Consider the following 18,737-nt stretch of genomic DNA (forward strand, 5'->3'; position numbering starts at 1 on the left):
ATTTTTTCAGAGCAATGCTTAAACCTCTAATACTTTTCCCTCTAAATAAGCAACGTGAAATATATTATTCTGAGTGGCACATCTAATTTTCAGACTGGTTTGGGCTGGAAGGGACCTCTGGAGATCATCTAGTCCAACCTGCCTACTAAAGCAGGTACACCTAGAGCAGATTGCACAGGAATGCATCCAGACGGGTTTTGAATGTCTCCAGAGAAGAGTCTCACTGTGAAGAAGTTTCTTAAGTGGAACATCTTATGTTCCAGCTTGCACTCATTGCCCCTTGTCTTATCATTGGTTGTCACCGAGAAGAGCCTGGCTCCATCCTCCTGGCACTCACACCTTACAGATTTATAAAAATTAATGAGGTCACGCCTCAGTCTTCTCCAACCTAAAGAGACCCAGATCCCTCAGCCTTTCCTTGTAAGGGATATGCTCCACTCTCTTAATCATCTTTGTGGCTCTGTGCTGTACTCTCTCCAGCAGTTCCCTGTCCTTCAGCCAGTTCACAGTCCACCTCACTACCTGATCATCCAGACCACACTTCCTCAAATTAGCTGCGAGCATGCTGCGGGAGATTGTGTCAAATGCTTTACTAAAATCAAGATGGATCACATCCACTGCTTTATCATTATCTATCTACCTGCTTATGTCCTTGTAAAAGGCTATGAAGTTAGTCTCTTCTGATCAGCTCTAGATTGATCAGCTCATAATTGATACCCTACTATCCTGCAACCTACACCCTCTGATTAGTGGAAAGGCTGACAGTCCCCAATACTAACAGGAGGTTTTCTTTCTATAGGGGTGGAATCCAGATTTGGTTGTGATTTTGGAATGCCTATCTAGTTATTTCATTAAGAGTATGCCACATACATGACAGAATAATCAGTAGAAGCTCTGCAGCCTTCAAATTTCTGTTTTTCCTTTAAGAAAACATTGGCGAATCAAGGAAAGAACCCTAAAGAATCAAATCAGACTTGTTGCTGGGAAAGACAGGAATGACATCTGCACTCTTTCCAGCAATCTATTTATAATAAAAACCAAATTATTATAAAGGGTGAAAGTTATCTAAGGACTTCATTTCATATATCAATACTTTTAAAAAAAAAACAAAAACAAAAACAAAAACTGTGTTATATACATGAAACATTATAATGGGGGAATGTACATTTCTTGACCAGTCCTAAAGAGGTGACTAAGCAGCAGCCACATATTTGCAGTAGGACTGAGATAAAGGAAACTCAAACATCATCACTGCATTTTTGCACTAGCTCTGTTACTGCAAGCTCATCTTAATATTGAGTACTACTCTGTGTTTTTTTACAGTAATGTAGAGTTGCTTATATCAATCCAACAGTATCTTAAGGTCCTGGATTTTTCACCTCAAAATGTCAGAGGACTTAAGCATTTTTCCATCATTTATTCTTTTACATTTGACAGCATAATATTTAATTTAAAGTATTATTTAGTATTAAATTGTTCAGTGATGCCTGACTCTTCCAGGTAAAAAAATATTTGTACTTACAGAGCATTTGTTGGACTGCATTTTGTACCTTTTTATCACATGTAAAAATAAAAAGAGAGCATGCAAAAGCATACCAGAAAGAACGATTTTGATCACATTTTGAAGGTTATACTGCCTGATGAACAATTCCTTAAGATTACTTCTTCACTGCATGATTGCCTACCTTCCACTTCTGAAAGTCCCTGAAGGATTTAGAAAAACGCCCGAGGTACCACAATAATGTGCAGACACAGCTTGTCAGACACATGTGAATTAAATCTGACCAGAAGACTTCCATATAAATTGAATTTCCTTGAAGTCTGCTAGTCCTTCAAAACGAAATTTTTTCATGGTGCTGTATTGGTGTCTGTCACCAGTCACTACTGCAAGTGCAGCTTGAAAGGAAGGATCCTAATGAGTTCAGTAATTTCCCAGCACATTTTTCAGTTCTTGGCAGTTGATACCATAAGGAACAGCACTCAACTAGAAAACTCGAGTGATAAGAAACTGAATGTTCTTCTCATTAATACATGAGTATGACTGTAGTTCTTTCAATTCCGAGTTCCTTTGTGAGAGAGTTTGGTTTTTTTATTTTTTTTCTCCAAGTTCCCCTTTAGGTAAGTCTACCATCCAGCAAGTATCTGAAGAAAGATTTTGTCTTCCTTTTATCTAGTTTGCTCAAAAAACTCTAGGTTGACTACAGTTTGTATGACTCAGTCCTGTGAACTTCATGACATCCTCAGTGAATATTAAATTCAATGTGCGTTGTTACAGCAATAAAAACTTCCTTGTGTAATGGGTGGAATATGTGGTACTTCCCTAATAGCTGAGCAAAGCACAAATTCTCATTTAGAAATGTATATTTCTTTCAGGCCTTTAGCTTACCAGAAAATGTTCAAACACATGGTAGAGCTTGCTCTGTCTGCCCTTTTCTGCTCAGGCAGCATTGAACAAATATTTTTCTACAGTAACCACACAGCTGGTAATCCCAGGCTGAAATTGGCGGAACATTTTGGTTGGGAGCCACAGAACAAAAAAAGACAAAAAAAAAAATATCCAACATTTTTAATGCTCATCTTCAAGGACTGGGCCTTCTGTGCTTTTTGTACATTTTCATCACCATGTTGACTTTAATTTAGAATTTATCAGATTACATATTTGACCTGTATTGTAACATGTAACTCTCTGAACTGTTGAGTATATACATGTCTTTCATAATTTCAGAAGCGGTCCAATTAAGAAGTTTTGAAAGAATGTCAAGGGTCACATATTAAAAATTATAATTCTTCCTAAAAAAAAAAATAAAAAATTTCAGAAGGAACTGTTTCCTAACATTTAAATAGAAGCTTGATAGTAAAATACTGAATCTAATGAAGATCTATATGGCTTCTAGTCCCCATAACATTAATTTCTTTGTTAAGATCATTCATGACATGTCTGAAGATGGGATGAGAAGAACCTTATTACTCAAAAATATCAGCAATAACATCAACTAAAAGAAAATGTAAGTACCATTTCAAAAATAATTAAAGCTCAAATATGTGAATAAATAAATGACTGAAGCATCATGTACTTGAAAAATTTCTCATGTTCACTGCCTAAGGAGACTTCCATCTTGTTATTTTCTAGGTTATTCTTCTCATTACCATGGATTAGTTCTTTAAATTTGACCTCCTATTTTGATTGACCCCCACTTTCTACTACACAGTTAGGGATGCTAGAGGACGCAGATTAGATTTGTGTATAAGCTGTAAAAACATTTTATAAGGTAATTTTCTTGCCAGATCAGCATTCCCATCTCCATTCTGTGCAGCTGCATTCAGAAGAAGAGTATAGCAGTGATGCTACGATATACTACATTCAGAATAAAGATAACACATTGTAATGAACATAGCAATGCTAGAAATGAGTGCTTTGAGATAACTTGAAATAAGAGATACATGTCCTTCTGGGACTAAAAAAATTGAATTCCTTTAAAACTGAGTAAAGTTAATAAAACCTAACCTGTGTGTCCTTTAACTGTTGTATTGATAAACACATGAGGAATTAGAAATCATATTATTTCAGCTCAGTATTCGCTTTCATTACTGTATATAAACCCAGAAAACAGACAAATAGAAACTGTAGAGTAAAAGAATGTATAATTCAGTTTTAAGTATCAGGTTTCACATTTACACCATCTGATGAAATATATCTAACTGCTGACACTCAAGAAATAACTGAAGTATTATAAAAGCTTAACTCGTAATACATTTCCGTCCTGTATAAATATATAAAGGGTTTCTTTCCTAGCCAACCAATTACTGTCATCCTTATGTGATTTGACTCTATGGGTTATGTCAGAAATAAAGTACAGTCTTACAATTTGAATCTCAGAAACAGAGAAAAATTCATGAAGTTAATGAATCTTTCTGAAAATAGATTCTAAAATACACTACAATAAACATTTCAGACTTGATCATAAACATGCATGATAAGTGGTTTTTATACTATAACAATAGGTTGGTCTATTCCACAGAATATCTGGAAATGTATGAGGTACTCTCAATCAATCACCAAGTGAATAAGAAGATAGAAAAGGATAAAAACCTTGACAAGATATGAAAATAAGGTTTGATTCAAAGCCCAAAAAGGAAGGAGAGTTTTCTCTCAAGTTCTTCACTGAGCTTGGGTACTGAGTGACACACCATGGTCTGTTAATTAAGGAACAAAAATATGGAATAAATGCCTTTGCTATAGTTCTCAGATAGGTAAGATACTAGGTTTTATTTATGTATTCTTTTTAAAAATGGAAGGTTTTCTGTTGATAGTCAAAAGTTCCATTTATTAACCATTACTTTTTTCTGTTGTCTTTCAGTGATGAAAAACTGTAAACTACAGAACTGAATTACTATGAAAACAATACAAACCACTATGTATTTACTGTTTATTAAATAATAAATATACTTTCAGGTTCTCACTTTTTGCTGAACTTCAGAAATACAAGAATCTGGGGAAATCTTAATTGTATAGAGATGAACAATATGTTCTTTTCAACAGCTGAATGTGGAAATCTATGCCCAAATAAAATCAAGGGCAGAAGACAATATAAGTAATCTGAATAATTTTATTTAAAGTTGGAATATCCACAACTAGAAATTAGTTTGCAGCTTGTCTCTGTTTGTACTAGAATTCACTATGGGGCAGGTTTGATGGATTCTCAGATTCTTAGAGGTTTCCTGGCATTGTGAACAATATCTCTAATTAAAAACAACAACAACAAAAACAAAAAACCAACCAACAACACAAATGAACCACCACATTTGTGTTTTTATTAGCGTCTATGTAATACTGAAAAAAATTTTGATCTGACTTTAGAGTCCACTGCAGTATACAACCTAAAGCAATCATGTGAAGTATCGCATTATGGAAATACCATTAATTGTGACAAATTATTTTATAGTTCATGAAGTACTTATACCTCTTCTAAAAATAACAATTTCCTATTAGAGACTTATTTATTATCTCATTCTTGTAGCTTCCTAAATGTATTTTAATATACTGTTACTCCTACAATTATTCTATGGAAATCACTAAATGTTGTGACATCTTATACCTGAGTGTCTGCTCCCTGAGCCTCAAATTCAAGTCTCAGCATGTGGGTTGGATGTATATCTGCAAAAGCTTTTACATCTTGTCAGACAACAATAATTGCTTTAATTGGTCATGTAGCAAAATGTGTTTGTCATGAGATGGAATCACCTAATTAGACCCTTTTCTACCTATGAACCCTAAAACTTTCGATCATGTAACAGATTAGGTTTCTATAATAACAGAAAAAAAAAAAAAAACAGAAGACACTTAGGAAAACAAATGTAAGAACTGGAAAACCCAGAATAAATATGATCTGTCTTTGGTCTAACCCCTTCTTGATCTTTATTTTAGAGGCTCTGTTCTACTCCATGAGGACCCAGCCTTGTTATCAGTAAACCAGCTCAGTTCGCTCCCTGAAATGCCTGTACAACAATGCACACAGCATGGGGAATAAGCAAGAGGAGTTAGAAACCAGTGTTAAGTCACAGACTATGATCTGCTGGCAATTACAGAGACAAGGTGGGACAGCTCACGTGACTGGAATGTAGTCATGGATGGCTATGTCCTTTTCAGGAAAGACAGGCCAGGCAGGCGTGGTGATGAAGTTGCTCTTTACATGAGAGCGCAACTACAATGTATTGAGTACTGTCCAGGCACGGATGAAGAGCGAGTTGAGAGCCTATGGGTGAGAATTAAGGGGCAGGCTGGCAGGGGTGATACTGTTGTGGGTGTCTATTACAGGCCACCAGAGGAAGCTGATGAAGCCTTCTACAGGCAGCTGAGAACAGCCTCACAGTCACAAGCCCTGGTTCTTGTAGGGGATTTTAACTTCCCTGATGTTTACTGGAAGGACCACTCAGCCAGCCAGCCACAGTCTAGGAGGTTCCTCCAGTGCATTGACAATAACTTTCTGATGCAAATGGTGGAGGAGCCAACTGGGAAAGTGCACTGCTGGATCTCATCTTCACTAACAAGGAGGGTCTGGTTGAAGCAGCAAAGGTTGAGGACTGCCTTGGTTGCGGCAACCATGAGATGGTGAAGTTCAGGATCTTATGTGGCAGGAACAGAATAGCAAGCAGAATTGCAACCTTGGATTTCAGCAGGGCAAACTTCAGCCTTTTCAAACAATTGCTAGGGGAAATCCCATGGGCATGGTTGCTTCAAGGTAAAGGGGCCCAAGATAGTTGTTTAGCATTCAGGGACTGCTTCTACCAGGCTCAAGATCAGAGCATCCCGACACATAGGAAGTCAAGGAAGGGAGCCAGGAGACCTGCGTCATTAAACAGGGAACTGCTGGGTAAGCTCAAGTGGAAGAGGAGAGTTTATCGATCATGGGAGGAGGGATTGGCCAGCTGGGAAGAATATAAGGCTGTTGTCAGAGGGTGTAGGGAGGCAACTAGGAAAGCTAAGGCCTCCTTAGAATTAAACCTGGCGAGAGGGGTCAAGGACAACAGAAAGAGCTCTTTCAAATACATGGCAGATAAAACTAACACCAGAGGCAATGTAGGCCCACTGATGAATGAGGTGAGCACCCCAGTAACAGAAGATACAGAGAAGGAAGAGTTAGTGAATGCTTTCTTTGTCTCTGTCTGCTCTGCTGGAGGATGTCCTGAGGTGTCCTGTACTGCTGAGGCCCCAGAGGAAGTCAGGACAATGGAGGAGTTTGCCTCGGTTGTTGAAGTCTGGGTTAGGGAGCAATTAGGCAATCTGGACATCCATAAATCCATGGGTCTGGATGGGATGCACCCACGGGCTCTGAGGGAGCTGGCTGAAGTCATTGCTGGACCACTCTCCATCATCTTTACCAAGTCTTGGAAACGGGAGAGGTGCCTGAGGACTAGAGGAAAGCAGATGTCACTTCAGTCTTCAAAAAGGGCAAGAAGGACCCGGGTAATTATAGACCGGTCAGCCTCACCTCCATCCCTGGGAAAGTGATGGAACAACTTATCCTTGGTGCCATCTCAAGGCGTATAAAGAGAGTCATTACCGGCAGTCAAGATGGCTTCACCAAGGGGAAGTTGTGCTTGACCAACCTCATCGCCTTTTATGAGGACATAGCGAGGTGGATAGATGATGGCAGACCGGGGGATGTGGTCTACCTTGACTTCAGTAAAGCGTTTGACACAGTCTCCCACAGCATCCTTGCTGATAAACTGGTCTGGACAATCACATAGTGAGGTGGACTGTGAACTGGCTGAAGGAAAGAAATCAAAGAGTCATGGTCAATGGGGCAGAGTCTAGTTGGAGACCTGTATCTAGTGGAGTGCCTCAAGGGTCAGTACTGGGACGAGTTCTATTCAACATATTAATCAATTACTTGGATGAGGGAATAGAGTGTACTATCAGCAAGTCTGCTGATGACACCAAGCTGGGAGGAGTGGCTGACACACCAGAAGGCTGTGCTGCCATCCAGCTGGACCTGGACAGGCTGGAGAGTTGGGCAGGGAAAAATTTAATGAAATATAACAAGGGAAAGTGTAGAGTCTTATATCTGGGCAGGAACAACCACAGGGTACAGTATAAATTGGGGAATGACCTGTTGGAGAGCAGTGTAGGGGAAAGGGACCTGGGGGTGCTGGTGGACAGCAGGATGACCATGAGCCAGCACTGGGCCCTTCTGGCCAAGAAGGCCAATGGCATCCTGGGGTGTATTAAAAGGGGTGTGGTTGGTAGGTTGAGAGGGGTTCTCCTTCCCCTCTACTCCGCCCTGGTGAGACCACACCTGGAATATTGTGTCCAGTTCTGGGCCCCTCAGTTCCAGAAGGACAGGGAACTGCTGGAGAGAGTCCAGCATAGGGCAACAAAGATGATTAAGGGAGTGGAGCATCTCACATATGAGGAAAGTCTGAGGGAGCTGGGTCTCTTTAGTTTGGAGGAGACTGAGGGGTGACCTCTTTAATGTTTATAAATATACAAAGGCTGAGTGTCATGAGGATGCAGCCAGGTTCTTCTCGGTGACAACCAATGGTAAGACAAGGGGTAATGGGTTCAAACTGGCACACAAGAGGTTCCACTTAAATTTGAGAAGAACCATCTTCTCAGTAAAGATAACAGAACACTGGAACAGGCTGCCCAGGGGGGTTGTGGTGTCTCCTTCTCTGGAGACATTCAAAACCCGCCTGGACACGTTCCTGTTTAGCATCATCTAGATGTTCCTGCTTTGGCAGGGGAATTGGAATAGATGATCTTTTGAGGTCCCTTCCAGTCCCTAACATTCTGTGATCCCGTGAAACCAAAACAAACGCAAAGCCTGAGAAATCTTGAGTGAATTAAATAAATTTCACTGGTCTAATGATGTGGAAAAGGAATCATATTGTCATAATAGAAACAGATGTTAATAATGAAAAAAAAATTACTGTGTAATCATTTCAATGAACTATGTGTAGAAGGGAACATCGTTTCTCTACAGACATTTTTGTACTATGTCCTAGTCCTTTGATAGGGAGGAATTAACATGTTTCATTATGTTTATCCACCTTCTTTAAGGTTCTTTTATCAGAGCACTGAGGACACCTATATGCCTTGACTGACCCCCCTCCCACTCATGGCTCTGCCCCCTGCCCAGGACTCTGTTTCAGTCCCTGGGTCCATCCATTCCTGCCCCAGTCAAAACACAGGGCTAATCCCCATCTCCCCACAGCCCTGCCTGGCCATGGGCCCTGCTGAACCGGGCCCTTTGCAATATGACCTTTGTTGCAATGTGGGCTTTTTTTGTTTAAATTCCATCTGTGAAATAACTATGTGAAACATTTATTCTCTTAAAAATAAGACTACTTTTCCCTGTCATACTTACTGCAACAGCACAGATCTAGAAAACAAGACCTCCTGTGAACTCAGAAGACAGCCACCATTTATCTCTACTCATATTAATATTTTTTCTGTTCATATTGATAGGCTGCAGCATTCACAATGGTCTCCTCCCCCCGCAAACAAAAAAAAAAAAGACCACCACAAACCAACACCAAATGGTTCCTACTGATGCTTGTTTTGCCATAAGATCTTGTATTCCAAACTTACATGCTTATCAATTAAAGTAATCTTTGAAAAGGCTAAGGGCAGTGATAATAATTTTTTAATATTCAGAGAATGCTAAAACATGGTATGACATGTTATGCTCTATTTTAATGCTACAGTAGATACCAACGGTAGATTGGTCTAAAATATATCAAGATGCGGTGTTCTCTTGACAGCACTGTTTCTATATAGTAGTACATTAAAAAAGCCCTGTAGGTCTATTAGATCTATAACTACAATGATGAATATAAAATGTAACACAAGCTAATGTTATAAATTGCTCATAGTACAAGGAAACATAATTGAAGACTTCAGCCTTTGTTACATGAATAAACTAATAATCTAATATTCTACTCTTGTCAATGTCAGAGGTAGGGCAGATCGATGAGTAACTATTTGTCATTTTCAACTTGATATTTGCTGCTTTAATTTTACCTCTCAAAATTCAAAGTCAGTTTTGGGTGGTTATTAGTTTCATAGTTTTTCCACAGATAATATTGACCGAGAAAAACAAAGATAAATCTGTTTAAGACCACTTCTAAAATCAACATAGACATTCAAACACACCCAGGAAAATATAAACTTGTATTGGTTTCAGCTGATTTGAATAAACGAGAAATATACTTTAGTTATTATATTAGAAATGTATTAATTTCTAGCTACATCTTGAGTGTTGAAACTTGAAAAATTATTTCAACAGACTACCACACAACTACTACTTCAGATAATTGGGTTTGATCTTCTGTATATTGAGAGAGAAATGCCTCTGGCAGCAGACTGCAAGATCATTAATATTTCTCTTATTTCAACAGCCACTATATTACTGTTCCTCTTTGGACTGAGACCACCTATTACTTTACCGTGAAAAGTACTATGACAACCACACAATGCAAGACCGAGACCTTGAAAGTGCCTTTTCATCTGATGTTTAAACTTGGAAATGTCCAAATGTTGCAAGTTCCTCATGTTTTAATCTTAAAGTACTCTAGGTAACTAAAATTCTGCTGCTAGTGTTGTAGGCTTCAATCTTAACACAGTTAAAAGGATATGTCATACTCCTTGCTATTTTTATTCCTAAGTACTGATGAGTACCAGTAAGTAGGTGCACATCTGATGTTCTTTGGAGCCTGAACTGAGCTCTGTGCCCTAAACTTTTTTCCCCAAACCAGTAATTTATTCATGTTTCTAGTGTGCTTTTAACTCTTCCAGGATGTGGTACATAAAATTGAGTTTTGTTCTTCAGTCCAAGAGGATAGGACATTATACCCCCTTGTGACTATTCTTGTATGTTGAACAGAACCCTTGGAGAAAAACAAACAAACAAAACAAAACCCACTTTTTATCACTTGCTAATGAGTGACCTGACAGTGGATAGTGTTAGTGGATTCAGACTTTTGTGACAATCATTACTTTTTTTCTGCATACTTCCAGAAAACGAAAATTTCCACATCTTAAAACAGGCTGTAGAACCCTCAAGGAAAGCAAGAGATGTAATTTAATTTGCTTTTAGCAGAAGACAGATTTCAGTCTTGGTATCATTTAACCTAGAAAATATTTAATCTATTGGGCTGTTGTTAAAAAACAGGGGAAGCCTTTGTGTGTGACCCATGTTGTTTGAAAGATAGCTCAAATACTGCTATACGAAAGAGTATCTAAAAAACCATGTTTGGAGATACATGCATATATACATATATCAAACCTATTATGGCCAACTCTGTGCATGATATCTAAACTCATAAGGTCTAAAGGCAAGTTAAAGCAAGCCATTTGGTTTTCTTGATTGATTCTTTTCTTTCCAGGTGTCACGACATTAAGTAATTCCTAGTTTAGCAACAAATTTGATATTCAGACACTTCATATGTATTTTAAGGGACTCCAGACCACATTGAAACCAGACTTTCAAATTTTTCTTTAGGCTTCTAAAACTTACAAATTCTACTGTCTTTTTTTTTTTTTTTTTTTTTTTTTTGTAGCAATTCACTTTATTTTTCAATCTATTCAATATTCTGAAAATATTCCAGTGGATGGCAATGAGGCCAGTGACAGATTAAGATACCACTAAATTACTGAGAAAAGGTCAAGAACAAGTATAGCAACAGGAATACTTTCAGAACAAAAATAGTCTATGAAGAGAATGAGGATAGCAAAAGTATTCTGAACTATTACTTTTATTAGATATTTTACCTTGAATATGCAATTATTCAGAAGTGATCTTACATTATTTTAAAAATCATGTTTATTTCAAAAAGCAAATTGTTTCAACACAGCAGTGTCAGGCTACATTTAAAATATTATATTCTTAACTAGCATATAAGATGCCAAGTCACTGCTGAGTGCTACGTTTTATCTAAGAGTAAAATTGTGTTCATTTTCATACAAAGGGTTCTGTAAATCAAATCATGTATTTGCAGCATAAAAAAATAAATTGCTAACAGTATAGAACATCAAATAATATCTCTGATCACAATTATCTCTATATATTTTCATCTCATTCAACTCTTCTGCAATGTCCCTCTATCGTGTTCTGATTCAATTTTTGTTTTCTTGATTATATCTCTTTTATCTCTGTATCTGCCTTAGTGCTCTGAATATCCTCTGGGAGTTTCTATTATTATTCTTGTCTTTCAGTATGTGATCTTGAGCTTTACTGATTGCATGCCATTGAAATCCTGAGCTGTTTGGAGAACTATTCATTTCATTTTGTCATTCCTCTGGTATTCTACCAATACCTCAGTGTTTTGCAAACATCACGTGATTAATCTTTATGAGGGTACCTTGAAGTAAGCTCTTATCTACTAGCAGAGGAAAATGTAAGTATTCAACAATTCTGCAAGTCAAGTCACACAGGTTTTCAAGTTCAGTGTTTAGAAAAAGAAGGATCCACATTTAGTGGCAATCTGGGAAATCATTGTCATATGCAATTTGCCAAGCATCACACAAAAATTTTGTCATAAGTGATAATACAGCATCCAGTTCTTAGTGTATTATTTTACCTACCATGAGATCAGTCCACAGCCATATTCATCATATATTAACATCTTCTCTTAAAATTTTGCTATCAATTTTTGCTTTGCCTGTGTAGAAATAAATATTTTTGATCATATGATTAAAAACTGTATCATAGTGTTAATTTAAAGAGGACATAATTAAAAGTGGCTAAGCAATATAAACACTGGTATTTCCGAGCCTTTGCTTACATGTCTCTGTAATCTTCAGTTTCTTTTCATTTAATCTTTAATTTTTTGAACTCTTGTTCTTATATCCAAATACTGCTTTATTAACTATAAAATAATATTGCAAAAAAAAAAATCTCTCATGAGAGAAATAACCAAAACAAAACACAAATGAAATTTTTTAGGGACTAATGAATGCTGACAAATGCAAGAAATAAGTTTTATTAGAATGCATCAAAAAGATGCCATGATAATGCATTATCATTGTAAGTAGTCATTAGTATTTTAAGTATTTTTGATCAATTCACTCAGCTGATCAAAAAGCATCATATTTTGTGAGACTCAGTTGTTGGTATGAGCCTCATCTCAGTTGTTTGTATGAGCCTCATCTATTTATGCCGGTAATAACAACATCTAGTTGTACCACCCAGCAGTTGGTAGTTATTATTATTATTATTATTCAAACTGAAAAAAAAGGTCATCTCTGCTCCCTGCAAGTGTGTTTTGAAGCAGTGAAATAGGAGAGGCAGGGGAAGGGCTGGGTAGAAAGCAAAGACATAGCAGAGGCAGCAGCACTGACTGGTAGGTGCCACTTCCAGAACAGGAACCACAGTCTTCGTCCAATAATATTGCTGAAAAATAGTTTTGATATGATATATATTTGAAATTATGATACCACTGTAATAAGAGTAACTAACTTCCCATGCATTTTCTATTCTGTATGGCACTGTGGCACATATAACGTCGTCTAGGGGCTTCTTTTATAAGATGTAACAAACAGCTTCAGGTAGTACGAATCAACAAACTGGAGGTCTACTATTTTTAGAAGGAAAAGGCATATGAGAAAGTCTTACCCCTTTATATATACACAGAAGAATGAACTCTAATTTGAAAGTCACCACATATTTTTCATCATTATTCATGATTTAACCGCACCAAAAATTGTGCCAGGTAAATGCTAAGTTCATGTTCACTGGGATGCTTAAGAAATCTTTGACCTAATACTGCTCCTTTCAGAGTCACTGAAGCTTTCATAGTTAACTAACAGAAACAGACCAAGGGCAGTGCTGAGTGCTTTAGAAATTTCTTCAGAAGTTGCATAGAGAACCAGCCTGAAAGGTTTACAACCTATTGTTACAAATGATGCAGTACCTGGGATCAAATAGTAGGATGAATTTGGTAGTGGTCATGAAAGAGAAGTAGAAAGAGGAAAGAGACATGACATAACTTAGTAACTCAGCAAGATTTTTCCTGCAATATGAATAATTATTATTAGATGTTGTTTGGAAATTAAAGATGTAGAGTGACTACTAAGTTTGTTACTAATTTCTTAAAAGGGTGGGGGCATCTTATATTGGCATTTTTACTCAAACAAATGTTTGGAATGGTGAACAACATAGATGAAGAGTTACAAAGACACTTGCTAAAGAAACTGGCACACTATCTGGAAACCTACGATACTTCTTGATAAAATAGAGCATTTAGGTCTGAAGAGAAAATATAAAATAAAATTTGGTGGACTTAGAAGTCAATGTTAATTTTATACATGTAAAAAATACAATGCTTAGATTGTGTTTTTATAGACTGCCATAAAATCAGAAAATATATTTGCTATGGTTGAAACCCTTGTGAATAATTATATTGAAATCTCTTTATTTCATTAATTATCTGAATCCTTTATGGACACTGACAAAACAAAACCTAGCTTTGAACCTTGGCCTGTATTCAGACAACAGAATACCCTGTGGTGTCTCCATGAGATACGTCACAATTAAAGAAAAAAAATATTTCAGAGATTGATTGCTTTGGTTAAAATTATTGAGTGGAACAGGTTCATTACTAACGGATCACTAGAATATGTATTTAGAGAGAGATTTTTCTGCTGGGTTCAGCCTCTCCCCTTGGACACAATGCAGCAGCATGTATGTGTAAAACAAGCACCCATCACTTGCACGAACAGATAAAAATACAATGAAGTGCACAGTATATGTGAACAGTTGCTGAAAATCATTAAGTATCCTTGGGTGCTCAATTATTAGAAAGTTCTAAATTTCTTACCATTCTTTCTTTCTTCAGTTAATCACAAGTTCTTCTGTTTCCTGCATTTTGTTCACTGTATCAACGAAGTATTTCCTAACAAGCGTTTGTCTTTTCATGCAATTATTCCCTTCTGCTTTGTTTCTCTATTTTTCTGGATAATCACTTTCCTCTTCTATCATTAAGGCTTAATTTATAACTCTTTCTAGCATCCATTTCCTAAAAAGGATTTGGCAATTCATCTCCATATTATTAATGACTACAGATGCATACAATCTTTATTAAAACTTGTACTATTGCACAGGGAAGGGATCTATCTGTAGAACAGCAAACAGCAAAATTTCAATGAAGCTGAATAAAGTAGGAACACTTCTTAAAGAGTTGCTTTTTGAGCAAAGTTCCAGACTTCAAGTTACATTCTATAAATTGCTATAAATTATCTATTTAAATTACTGACAGCAGAAATTAAATATAATATTAACATATACATCTTCCAAAGTATCATAAGTAGCAAGTGGGTCTCCAAAACTTATTATTCTGTCATAGAGTGATAGCAAGTTTAAAAAGTGATCTAAATGTAATCTACACTTGATTTTTAGTCTTTTGGTTTACAAATATATTAAGATTTGACATAGTACACTAAAGATATTTTTATCAGAATCGGTATTTTGATAATGAAAAATATTATATTCATTGAGCAAAACCACTAAATCCTTACTGTGTTCTTCAAGCTTAATACACTTCAGTCTTTTTAAATAGTTGCTTTCTCTAATAATTTTGCTTGTCTTTGGAGGCTTCCTTGCATGAGTTTGCAGTCTATCAACCATAATTTATGAAGTTCATGCTTTTTTAACTAATGATATTTTCTTCTAAATGAACATTGACATCATAGTCTTAAGTCACTCCTCAGATTTAAGTAATGTACTATGCTGCAATTTTGTAGAAAAATATTTGTGTTCATCTACGTTAAAACCATCATAAGAAAATTTATTGAGACATATCATTCTCTATCCTATCTTATAGCTTGCTCTTCTCAAACCATTGCTCCATAATGTTACATCATAGGCTTGCAAGGACCTTTCAGCAGCCGATGGCTTATTACTGAGTTATTGTTGCATATGTCTATATTCTGAACAGCATATTGGAACATAAACATGATGGTAAATAAAGGATATAATTAGCAAAAAGTTTTACATTAATTTAATACTAAAAAAACAAACAAACGAAAAATTAAATGTGAAAAGCTGTGGGTTTCATGTACCCATAGTTCAGGAGCTTTAACACAATTGTTGTAGAAGATTTGCCTGTTCAGAAGCAACCGTAACTCAAAATCTTCAAAACAGAGACCATGCTCTAATAACATCAGATACTGCAAGAGCGTTGCAACTATTGGACAAATATGGCAGAAGTGTTACATTAAAAAAAAAGAAAATCAGTAATTGTACAGAAAATTTAACTCACAAGGGTAATAACATGCATGATTCCAGTAATACAGAAATAAATCTCAGACTATCATTTTACTGTTATTTTAAATTAGTGATGGGGAGCTTTGAAGCCTAGACAACAACTCCCCCAAATTTGTAGTCAAATGCATTTATTTGTAATTTTTAAATTGTCCTGAGAGATAAAAGATTTTCCTGTAATTGCAGAAAATACTACCTATAAGAACACAGTAAGTCTTTGGTGCAAGATTTTAAGCTAACAAAAACCCTCAAAAATTGCATGTGTTTACAACTAATAAGAAAAATATGTGTAATGAAGTTGCAATTCCAGCATCTCAATTTGAAACAACACTAAGTTTAGATGGATTTAGCTGCCTTAATTGTTTCAAGACTTTTCAAGCAAGTAAGCTATCCTTCAATAGTCATTTACAATGAGGCATTTCAGTTTCATATACTGTCAGAGGTACAAAGAGAGCAGAAAGAGAAAGTGGAATCAAATATAATTGGCCTTATTCATAAAAAGAAATGAAGTATCTGTTCTGTTCTAAAGAGGGTCTTATTTTTTCATTAAATAGGCATGTGAAGATCTTTCAACAGTTTTGAACACAATTTGAAAAGAATTATTGTAGTCCTTAAAAAAACTGAGGAGGCTCAGTTTATTAGATTTGTGAGTAGTTTGGAAGTATAAGAAATCATATGTGCCCTGAAGAAACTTCATCATATTATGTGTCTGATAGATTTGAAAGACCTCATTTGTATTTCAATCAGTAAGGTTTGTCTTTTTTATCCTTTTGTATCCTTTTAATCAGAATACAACTACTGTTATATATACATTCCCTGAGGAGGCAATTGCCACAGAAAAGCACTTTCCAACCAAGGAATCAACTCTAGCAATGGTGTATTTTGTTGCTTTTCTGAAAACCCACAATAGATTGTATCAGTAACTTTGTCATACAACACAGTCATGATACAGCTCCTATTTTCTCAGATAAAATAACACATGCTTGCTTTCTTATTCTATAGGAATAACAAAGGACTTTTTTTTTTTAATTAAACTACAATTACATGCAAATCTAGTCCTATTTTCTGAAATGCATGTCAAAAATCATTTACACCTCTCTTTTGCACAGTTGCTTATATGCAGCTATAACAAATAAGCACATATGACTCCAGGTGGAGAGATGTGTCCAGAGTACCCCACACCATCCTAACCATTACTCTGAGGGACTGTAAAAAAAAAAAAATGAAACTGACTGGCTTTCACCAATATTGGGAGAAAAAAACGTGAGGCTAAATTCTTCTATTTCCCTATATATAGGGAACTCTCTACATAGGTCCTCCTTCCCCTCTACTCCGCCCTGGTGAGACCACATCTGGAATATTATGTCCAGTTCTGGGCCCCTCAGTTCAAGAAGGACAGGGAACTGCTGGAGAGGGTCCAGCGTAGGGGAACGAAGATGATTAAGGGAGTGGAGCACCTCCCTTATGAAGAAAGGCTGAGGGAACTGGGTCTCTTTAGTTTGGAGAAGAGGAGACTGAGGGGTGACCTTATTAATGTTTATAAATATATAAAGGGTGAGTGCCATGAGAATGGAGCCAGGCTCTTCTCAGTGGCAAACAATACAAGGGGTAATGGGATCAAGCTGGAACACAAGAGGTTCCACTTAAATTTGAGAAAAAACTTCTTCTCAGTAAGGGTGACAGAACAGGCTGCCCAGGGAGGTTGTGGAGTCTCCTTCTCTGGAGACATTCAAAACCTGCCTGGACATGTTCCTGTGAGACCTCGCCTAGGTGTTCCTGCTCCAGCAGGGGGATTGGACTAGATGATCTTTTGAAGTCCCTTCCAATCCCAAACATACTGTGATACTATGATACAAACAACGATAGTATTAGCAGTGACAGGTGAATAATTTTATGAAATAATCTTAAAATATAAAATGATGAATTTGAAGAAAATTTTCATATTCCTAACAGACATCTGATAATTAAAATGACATATAAGATCATCCACTGTGCTGTTTATTAACAAATGTGGAACATGCAGGAGGGAAATATATTACTTGTTACTACCAAAACATGAAAAGCGAAACATGAGAAAATATCCTTTCTTCCCATCTTGTTCAAGAGTTATTTTGCAATAATTGATCTGTAATCTTCAACTCTAATCTTGAAATAATGTACCAGCATAAAGCATAGGAAAAGCAAAACAGCTTTATATATAGCAGGAAAAAAAGCATATATTTTAATAATTCACCTTCCTGAGATTCTGAATGTCAATACATAATCTGTATAATCAAAGTTTAACAAAGTAATTAACTAAAGCAAACCAGTAAAAACTAGCAATAGACTATGGGGACTTAATACAACGTGCTATCCCTGCTGTGGAATCAATTCATGTCAGCTACAGATATATAAAATTTTCCGCAAAATGTGAGAATAAGAAAATAAATCCATCACACAACATTATTACTCTCTATTTGTATTTCTTTTGAGTTATAGGTTATTATTAGAGGCTTTGCCATATAGATACTATAAAGCACAAAAGAAAACCAATTTCTGCCCCAAGGAACATGATGTCTAATCATAAACCAATATATTTTACTATATGCCTAGGAAAAAAGAAAAGACAAAACAGTACCTTTGCTGTGGTAGAAGTCACAGCACATCAATCTGAAGAGCTGTAAAGCTTCTGAAGACAACATACCAAAGAAAATTTTGAGGAGAAAGTTTTAAGAAACCGAGAGGAAGTTCTATTTGATTGTTCCTAGAATAAGAGACAGCTGGGAAGAAAGAACAAACTTCTTGCTTAAAAGGATGCTCAGCTTAGCAATGGGACACAGCATCACAGGCCAGAGATTTGCTTGATTCAATTGCTTATCTTGGTTTAAGCACCTGATCCTAGTTTTTAGGCTTTTGGCCCTGATATCAGGCCAGATTTGAATCTCTGAATCTACATAACAGCTGTATTCCTTTGGGGGGGAAAAAAAAAATCTCAAA

The sequence above is a fragment of the Columba livia genome, chromosome 4 (assembly GCF_036013475.1).
Source record: "Columba livia isolate bColLiv1 breed racing homer chromosome 4, bColLiv1.pat.W.v2, whole genome shotgun sequence".
Classification (NCBI taxonomy): domain Eukaryota; kingdom Metazoa; phylum Chordata; class Aves; order Columbiformes; family Columbidae; genus Columba; species Columba livia.